This window comes from Lytechinus pictus, chromosome 12 (assembly GCF_037042905.1).
Source record: "Lytechinus pictus isolate F3 Inbred chromosome 12, Lp3.0, whole genome shotgun sequence".
In the NCBI taxonomy this organism is placed as follows: Eukaryota; Metazoa; Echinodermata; class Echinoidea; order Temnopleuroida; family Toxopneustidae; genus Lytechinus; species Lytechinus pictus.
The window spans coordinates 3,166,204-3,176,762 of NC_087256.1; positions in this window are offsets into that span (position 1 = coordinate 3,166,204).

Below are 10,559 nucleotides of genomic sequence, written 5' to 3' on the forward strand. Positions count from 1 at the left end.
GCTGCTTGCAGAGCAATTACTGGCTGCGACAAAACAAGAGCAGATGATCTCTACCTACTGTGTGGTATTGCCCATTTACACATTAGAAGATAGGTGCCAGCAAAGGTGGAAAAAACAAGCAAGAAGATCACCCTCATCATCCACCTTTTAACTATGAACCTGCCAAAAAGAGATTCAAAACAAGATGTAGCTTCCTTCACTTGACTGAATCCCTTGATGGCTCTGCTCACAATCAAAGGGTCACCCAATGGTCCAACCATCTACAGTCTGTGACGCACAAGCTCTCCTATGGACCTAGCGAATCACTTCCTAGGTTCAAGTGAGGAATGTGGAGTGTAAAGATCTTTTTTTGACCATTTGTGCTCTAATAAATTAAAAAAAAAATAGCCAGTATGCCAATATTTCTAAGGGTTTGTGAAATTAGGGAGAATTCAGCTAGAGACCATTTTGAGAATATTTTGGGCCATTTGGCCTAGTAATCTGACAGAAATATTGATTTAGGGGTAAAGTTTTCAAGAGATTGATATGTGACATCTATTTGCTGAATTGAATTACCCCAACTTCAAACTCCAAGGTGGCTGCCAATTTAAGGGTCACAAATGTCTATATTTTAAAGCTAAACGTTAATGGAATAAAATAAATTTGCCAATCACATTCATGTATAATGTGTTTCTGGACAATTAATTGTACGAAGAAAAATTGACCATGAAATTCGTATAAAAGCTTTGAAATGGCTGCCGGAAACCATTTTAAAAAGAAATTTTGGGTGGATATTGCTATAAAGCTGATAAAAATATTATAAAGAATGAGTTTTATAGGGAAAAGGAAATCAAAATCTTAAGTCTATTTGATGAGTTGAAGTGATCTTGACCTCCTGAACAGAGATTGACTATGATATAATTAAAATATCCAGAGTGGCTGCTGGTGGCCAGTTTGAAAAAAAAGGAATTTGGGTTCATTTGTGCTATAAATGAGTTTTTAAAATAGCAACATGGAGATTTTTTAGGTTAGGAAATTAAAATCTTAAGTCCACACAGTTAACTGACCTAAACTTGACCGCCTAATCAGAGATTATCGCCATGAAAAAATCAAACTGACAGCTGCCTGTCATTTTGAAAAATGACAACTTTACGGGGTGATTCCATTTTGATAGAGAGTTGTTCAAAATATTTATTTGGGGGTTTTAGAGTCAAGAAATCAAAATCTGAACTACCTTTGACATACTGACCTTGCCTTTAAAACGAATCGCGGTCGGTAGCCATTAAGAAAAAAAGGGTCAAGGGTTGCAATATGGCGTTCCTCAGGGTTTTGTACGGGGACCTTTAATTTTTACTTCGTATTTATAACCACTTGGGGACACTTTGAACTGGTGTTCAGCCGCTTAGATAATAGTCACTACAGCACATTCAGAATCGAGCAGTCGGTACCATTTCAACGGCCAGAAAGTATGATCATGTGTTTCCTTTGTTCAAAGAGATTCACTTGCTACTGGTCAAAAACAGAATTATAGAAAAAATTGCTTTGTTTACTTGTCCATTGATAACCTGACACCACAATACATTTCATGCTGGGTTTTTGTTTACAGACCCTTTTCTATCCCCCAACTTAGGTCAACAGTGCATAAGTTTCACTGGTCCCAATATTCAAAATCCGTTCATGCCCTTCTGTACAATTGTTTTTTTAAAGCTTACAAACCTATGAATTTTATTTGTAACACCCACTTTATGTATTGAAAGCACTTGAAAAGTAGAATTATTCATTTTTATAATAATAAATAAAATAATATAGTATTTGTATAGTGCTCCTATATTACCCTGGCTAAGCTGGACTACCGCATCCGGTGCTCACAGCTTTTTAAGGACTTATATCCTGCAGGTACCCATTTATCTCACCTGGCTTGAGTGCAGCACAATATGGATAAATTTCTTAATGAAGGAAACACACCCTGGCTGGGAATCGAATCAATATCCCTCAGATTGAAAAAGTCTTAACCACTAGACAACGACGCCCCCCCCCCACAATTATATTGGAAAGTGCTTTGAGCATGTTTACATGAAGAAGTGCTATAAATGTTAAAATGTATGTATTTATTTAATAGAAAGCTGTTCAAGATAATTTAACTCCAAAGTTTATTTGGCAAATTGACATAATCATGGCCACCTATTAGATATAACTGACCTTTTGAGGAAACAAAGGTAAAATTCTTCCATTTTTAATGTAGACTCAATGTGGGACTTTCATGAAAGCCTATTCATTTAATAATAGAATCCTAAGGGTTTTTTAACCTCAAAAGACCCTTGACCTTCACCTAGTGACATGATATATAATTATCTTGAAAATTAATAAACCTAAGTAAAGTTTTTGATGTTGATACCACAGTACAGTCAACGTTCATTGACCATAACTTTAACCTGAAACTCATGCACAATGATGTGATAGTTGAATACCTTTATGTCCAATTTTCTTGAAATAGATTTATATACGCACTCTCAAAGGTTTGTTTTTTCAGAAACTTTATGAGATTCAATGATAATAAAACAACATGGTCAAATTTTGGTGATCGTAAAATACCTATGACCTTGATCATATGACATGAAACTTGTGCAATATGATTAATTATATTTAATGATTACCCAATGTTTTGTTGAAATATCATAATATAGATCCATATATTTCCAAAATTATGAAAATATTTCTAAGTTTACTTTTTCAAAATGGACACCACCTGCCAATTTGGTTATGGCAATAATATCAGATTAGGAGGTCAAGACCACATCGCCTCCTGACAGATTTAAAATTGTCATTCATCAAATGTATGCCCCCCCTTATTATTATATTTTACACTTTTAAGCACAAATCACCCAAAATCACTATACTCAAAATGACTATCTGCGGTCATTTTGGAGTTACAATACTGGATTTCATGCAGAATAAGTACCATTTTTCTTCAAAAATTGTCCAGCATTAAAATGAGTGTAATTGGATAATTCATTTGAGTACATGTTATGTGGATTGGATTTAATTCTAAATTGAAAATGGCCCGAGAGAGTATTTTTACATTAACAAGCATATGTACAGTTGAGGACAGAAGTTTACATACACCTAGGAATTTTTTAAAAAGTTGACAATTGCCAAACATCATTAAACTTACTGTATCTTATAAAATATTTTTTGCTATCATGACAAATTTGATATCAAACAAATGAGTATGTCTTGCCCCTTCATCAAATTGCTTTGTCATCTGGGGCTGAAATATTTAGGTGTAATTTTTCCAAAAAAATCTTCATATTTTAGACGATTTGAAAATAAAAAATTGACAAAAACATTTCATATTTTTGCTAGTTACTTGTCAACACAAACATTTCAGATCACACTTTTTGTTCAGTGGTGACATATCATGATAGAAAAAGTGATATAAATCATAGATTTGACATTTATATATTTCTATGAAACGACGTTTGAAAATATAATAACAATAGAATAAATTTTATACGAATATTACTATTTTTCTTCAAACAAAATTTCACCTGATATTTACTTTAATCCCATCGGCATCCTTATCATGTGAAAGAGCTTAATATGCTCTTTCATTTGACACCAAATTCGTCATGGTAGTATTTATATTTCTGAAGATATAGTAAATTTTAGGATGTTTGGCAAACGAACAAATTTCACTGAATTCCATGGGTGTATGTAAACTTTCGGACTCAACTGTATGTTGAGCGACCTAAAATTAGGGGAAATGAAAGGAAAATTTGTTTTTTTTCAATTTTGTAATTTTCTGAGAAAAATAAGATGTTACCATGGCAATGGGAGGTTTGCAACATTCATATTTATATTTATATTAAATGCAAGTGTTACCAAGGCAACAGCAATTCTTTTCTTTCTAATGAACTCATGCAGACTACTTTCTGTATTTTTTGTTCAATATTTAATGGTTCAAACCTTACGCATGTAGATTGTGATTTTCATGGTATTTTCCACCATTATCTCCCCCATGTTATTTGGTTGCCATGGCAATGACCTAAGATTGTATTTATACATTTAGCAACAAGCACATATAGATCTAGCATCATATAATTAGGGGAAATGAAAGAAAATTCAGATTCTACAATGTATTTTATCAAATGTATACTTTTCTGAGAAAAAATAAGCTGTTACCATGGCAACGGCCAATTTGCAATATTGATATTTATCTTTAAATTCAAGCATTGTCAAGGCAACATCAATTCCTATCATTCCAATGAACTCATGCATAACACTTATGTAGTTTTTTAGTAAATGAGTGGGAAAAACCCAATGCATGTAGATTACATGTACATGTAGGTCGCTTTTATTGTATTTTTCGCCATTGTCTTTTTTTACCATGTTATTTCTATTTTTACCAAATTAGGTATTATCTGGTTGCCATGGCAATGGAATGAGAGTGTATTTATACATTTAGCAAAAACCACTCCTATGTTTAACACCCTAAACGCAGGGAAAATGAAATAAAAAACAGATTCTACAACTTTAAATCAAAATTTTTACTTTTTTGGAGGAAAAATGAGCCGTTACCATGGCGACGGGCCAATTGGAACCATTTTGATGATCTTAAATATTTTGAATTTCATTTGTATTTAATTGGAACATTGAATTAAATCTATTGGCTAATTTATATCATGCTTATCTACCATTTACAGGGAAATACAAGCTATTTTTGATAAATTAATCCGTTGCCATGGCAACGGTCGAAGACGGCATTTATAAATTTGGCAACAAGCAGATTCATGTTCAGCACCCTCAAAATAGGGGAAAAAGCACAAAAAATCAGATTCTACAGAAAATTTTTGGTAACCTTAAATATTATAACGAGGAGCTGTGTACTATTGAACCCTTATCAATTTGCCAGCGGTTTGAACAATAGCGACATCACGCTGACAGTGCGAGCACGACTCGCAGAAAAGACAGGGCTCGAACGCAAAGGTGTGGCAGTTCAAATCACCGCTTCTTTCCGATGTTAACATCTTTTCCTAAGACGTGGTGTCAAACTGACTTGTTTCTTTTTGATAAATTTTTATATTTGGTATTTGGTTTGCACTTATTAGGAAGAAAACATGTACATGTAGGCTACGGTACACCATGGGGTTCTCTCCCAGGTGCATAAACATGATTTTAAAAAAACGTAAACGCCCTGATCAAGCAAACGCTCAAGCTGCTCTGACGGAGCTTGAAAAACACCAAGCAAGTGCTTAAACGCACAAGCGAAATGTGGAATTATACATACGCTTTTTATCAATAGCTTAATCATCAAGGAAATGCTAGCAGTCAGTAAGCGACTGCTTGAACTTACTAGCAAATCATTTGCTCGCTTATTTTTATGCGTACGGAATCAAGCAAAAGCCTAGCAAAAGCAATTGCTACTTATTATGTATATGATCACTTGTGAGTTATGACACATATAGACAGCTCAACAGTATTGTGTTATTTCACATGTCATATCATAGGGTTCGTTTTGTTGATATGACAGTAGTATCAGTAAGATATAAACATTCATAGGAAATCTCACTTTTCTCATAAAGTTTCAAAACTAAAAGAAGAAAAGCGAGCCGACTACAAAATACTACATGGATGTAAAAGTCAAATTGACGTGAACCAAAGAGTTAGTATGTTATGGACATTCGACATAGCTAAACAATTTTGCGTTCAGTGTAGGCCTGTGTATCTTGGGGTTTTATGTTCACTGTGTTATTATCTCCTGCTTTAATGGCCAAAGAAATATTCTATTTGCTTTACCTGAAATTATGGGAAGTCATCATTACCCAATTATATATATATTTTTGTCAGTGGCAAAGATAATGTGCAAAGTTGAATCTTTTCGATTTGAGACATATTTGGCTACCCTAATTAACCGAGATTAGACAGACCTTATGCTTTGATATTAAAAAAGTTCTGAATGCTCGCCGATGTATTGATGAATGTCGGCCGACTAATAAGAGTAACTAATTTCATTGGTCATTATTACCGAACTATCAGTTAACACGAACAAGAATTTTTAGCAACTTTGTGGTCGAACACAATATTAATAATTCGTACAAGGGTAGAAACTGTAGATATTTGTTTTGTTCTTGTTGGTGCACATGTACTCAACAACACCCTGATGAAACTCATTTGTCATTCATAATTTATTTCAAACATTCTCCTCTGCATCAAGCTCAATTTTACACGTGCCTTTATTGTTGTAATGGTAGTTTGTTTTCGGGTGTTTTTTAAATCTTGTTTACACGCGCACAGTGTACGCCAATAATGTCTTTGCTAATATCTATCTGAATTTTGAACGTAATCATTTTAAGTAGATTACATAACACACTTTGCTGATTTCTTGATGCTCTTGCGCACCCTTAGGCACGCTTAATGGGTTTAATGTTACCCAAATCTACGAACAAGACACACCTTCTTAGGAAGTTGTGTTACTTAATGATCAAAAATTAGGTTTCTATCGCTATATCTGTCGAAAATGACACTTTTGTACTTGTCTTTAAGCATTATCTTGTTTATAAAGGGAACATAGTGAGCAACCAACAAAATAAGTAAGTATAAATCCTTTGGTTGATATATATTATACAAATATTCAATGTTAATGAATGCGATCGTTCCGAATATTACATGAGCGTGCAAGTTCAAGTAATCTATTCAACGACGCGAAGCAGAGTTGAATAGACTGCTTCAACTTGCACCGAATGTAATATTCGAATGGTTGCACAAATGACAAAACTTTGAATATTTGTTTTATACAACACACGACTTGAAGATTTAGTCCCCAAATAGATCGAAAGTATTAGGCCTATGTAGGAACGTACAGGGCTAGGAGTCCGGTCTACTCGAAGCTGTCTTTAACCTTTTATTTTACTAAATATTTTTTTTTCTGAGCGTGGTGTATGTAGTACAGAGATGCGGTTACGCGCGCGCAATTATTGTGGAGGCGCAAGCCATGGTTCGCGCATTTATTGAGTTTGGAGCTTTTGCACGTGCTGGAGCGTGCAATAGTCGACTATTGCACGGCTGACTTTCTTACTGGAGCGTGCAATAGTCGACTATTGCACGGGTATCATGTTTTTTGCATGCTATAGCTCATTCACCTGAATGTCATGTGACGTGCATTCATCCAATCAGCTGTCAAAGATTTATCTATGTGTTGTATAATATACAAATATTCAATGTTAATGAATGCGATCGTTCCGAATATTACATGAGCGTGCAAGTTCAAGTAATCTATTCAACGACGCGAAGCAGAGTTGAATAGACTGCTTCAACTTGCACCGAATGTAATATTCGAATGGTTGCACAAATGACAAAACTTTGAATATTTGTTTTATACAGCACACGACTTGAAGATTTAGTCCCCAAATAGATCGAAAGTATTAGGCCTATGTAGGAACGTACAGGGCTAGGAGTCCGGTCTACTCGAAGCTGTCTTTAACCTTTTATTTTACTAAAAATTTTTTTTTCTGAGCGTGGTGTATGTAGTACAGAGATGCGGTTACGCGCGCGCAATTATTGTGGAGGCGCAAGCCATGGTTCGCGCATTTATTGAGTTTGGAGCTTTTGCACGTGCTGGAGCGTGCAATAGTCGACTATTGCACGGCTGACTTTCTTACTGGAGCGTGCAATAGTCGACTATTGCACGGGTATCTTGCTTTTTGCATGCTATAGCTGATTCACCTGAATGTCATGTGACGTGCATTCATCCAATCAGCTGTCAAAGATTTATCTATGTGTTGAATTGAATTGAATTGAATTGAATTGAATTGAATTGAATTTATTAGAACTTCACTGGCAATTGCCAGCATTTTGTTCATATGTGTTGTATAAAACGAAATAATGTCTATCATCAAGCTATGTTCAAACACCTTGCTGAGCTGAGAGAATTGGCATTTCGTTGCTAGACTAAGAGCGATTGCATCAAATTTGAAAAAAGGGCAAATTTTAACCTTAAAATAGGGAGTAAGAAAATACTATCAATAAATGCTCTTTTCAAGTAAAATATATTACTGTCTTAATTTAACCGTTGGGTTTGTAAGAAGAATTAGCTGAAAATATATTGATTCACGACAGATAAGACCAGTAAAATTTATATTTGCGCGTGATCGTGTAATTTAGGCTTCCGCTCTCACCGTAGAACTGTCTCTGGATCTCTATCACTTTATATATACAGTAAGTGACTTAGTATGTGGGCGTTAAACTGCCACTAATGATGATTATACCATACCTATGATTTATTAGGCATTCAACAATTATCACTCCAAATCGAATAGATTTCCATCAAAATTGCATTTATTACCATTCAGTGTTAGAAGCGACGCCAATCGGCAATGAAATTTCACCAATAAATAAATTTTGCCCCCAGCAACTTTATATCAATTGAACTAAAATTGTGATTCAGCATTTAGGAAAGTAAATTTTCATCCAAGGACGAGAAGGTGTTAATGTGGCTAACAAAATAAATATTTTGTTTTAAAGAAAATAATTCGTTAAAATTGGATTAAGCATTTAGTACAGAAGCTTATGTTTTCACTGCAAGATGGTTTATTGTTTTTTTGTAATGCAACGTGGCACCCGGGTTGTGCAATGTATATATCAGTGCCTTAAGCTAGGTGTAAAAACATGTGCAATGTTTGTGTAAACGATTATGTAAATATGATGACCTGATTATATATTGATTAAAATGATTTATGAACTAAAAAAATATTAAAAAAACACGGGAAGAAACTTGAACGAAAATGATGTGAAGTTTTCATTTGTGAGACTAAATTTTGTATTCAACTTCTATTCTGCTTTTATTTTAATATATATATATATATATATATATATATATATATATATAAACATGTGTTAACCTTACCTTTGCAAATTTAAGACAAGGTAAAGGAGGCAAAATAATGAGTTTGCCAGGGGATCAAATTTCTCATTGACGGAAATAAAAATATGTTCATTTTAAAATTAATCACGTTGTTTCATTAAAATTAATACAATCTGAGAATATCATGATTAAGATAAAAATAAATGGGGGTAAAAGTAGAAAAGCAAAATGTGAGAAGAAATAACAAAGTGGTGGCATTTTAAAATGACACAATTCATGAAAATGTACTCTTTAATGTATATGCATTTTCTTTCCTGAAACTCCAAAAAATATTTAAATCCAATTTGTGAAACCAATGAGTTTTTACTTAAATGATATTTATGTGTAATTAAAGGTTTTGAGATTTCATTCTCATTTTAGAGAATGGGAATGTAAGTAACATGAAATCAGACGACAGTACTTGGGTAAGCATTGTGGAAGTTTCTTAATAGGGCTGGTATTTTGACAGCCATTTATTAGACAAACCTGGGTTAACTTAGACCACACTTTAATAGAGTGCCAATTGTCAACTTATTCACCGATTGAAAATTGTTCGTATGCTGCTGCTGCAAAAAAAAAGTTCGAGTCGTGAAATGGAAGAATAGGAAAATACAATAATAAAATGAATTTTAGTCAATTAATTCATACATTGTAAATGTAACAAATATGGAAGAAATATTTACTCAAGCTAACAATTGCAAAACCAGACAAAACATGTCCATGTTCAGAATACTATTATAAAGATAACTTAATATTCATTCTTTCCTAATCTCTTTCACAAACTCACATCCACTCACACAAGTATCCCACTATTTACACGCCAGCGTATACATTCACGGTAACCACCCCTCTCAAACGCATACACCCTCACATACACAACTTAACACACCCACTCCCCACCACTCACCTATTGCACATACACACATTACAACTAACACTCACGCCCGCTCCCCACCTTCACACACACCACCCACTTATCACCAAGTACATACAAACGCATAAACAGTTCACTCTCACCCACACACACGACGCACTCGGCAAATTGATATATTAAATCCCCATCACACAACAAGCCCGAATACTCCATCACCCTCACGCACACACACATACACACCTCTTCACTCTCCCCCCACATTCCCACAACCCTAAATTCTCAACGACAAACACACACCATCACATCATTTAACACATACACATCCATCCGCACCCCCAGCCACACATATCGCAGATGATAAGAAGAGCCTCTTTTCATGAATACAACAGTCACATCCCGGAATACTTCGCTTCTCCTTCGCTAAGACCCTCTATATTTGGTATCATGTGGAACGGCTTCAGCAATTAAAAAAAATCAGACGGTAACAACCACCAACATGAAGAACATGAAATTTATACATATCGGGGATGTCGCCTTGGGACTACTCTCTTTCAATATTCAACCCACGCTATCTATCCCCCTTGAGCTCACATTGCGATAGTTCTTTTACAATTGAAATCCAACATAAAATCCATATTTCTTTTATTGGTGCTTCTCTTGTAACTATTGCCTCAATCGAAACGATGACATTTAGATGAGGATATCTTCATTGTTCCCTTGAGGATAACATATAAAATTTCACACAGAGAAAGTGTGTGTTTCTTGTGGGATGTCCTCTCTTCCATCTCTCTCCCTCCCTTCTCTCTT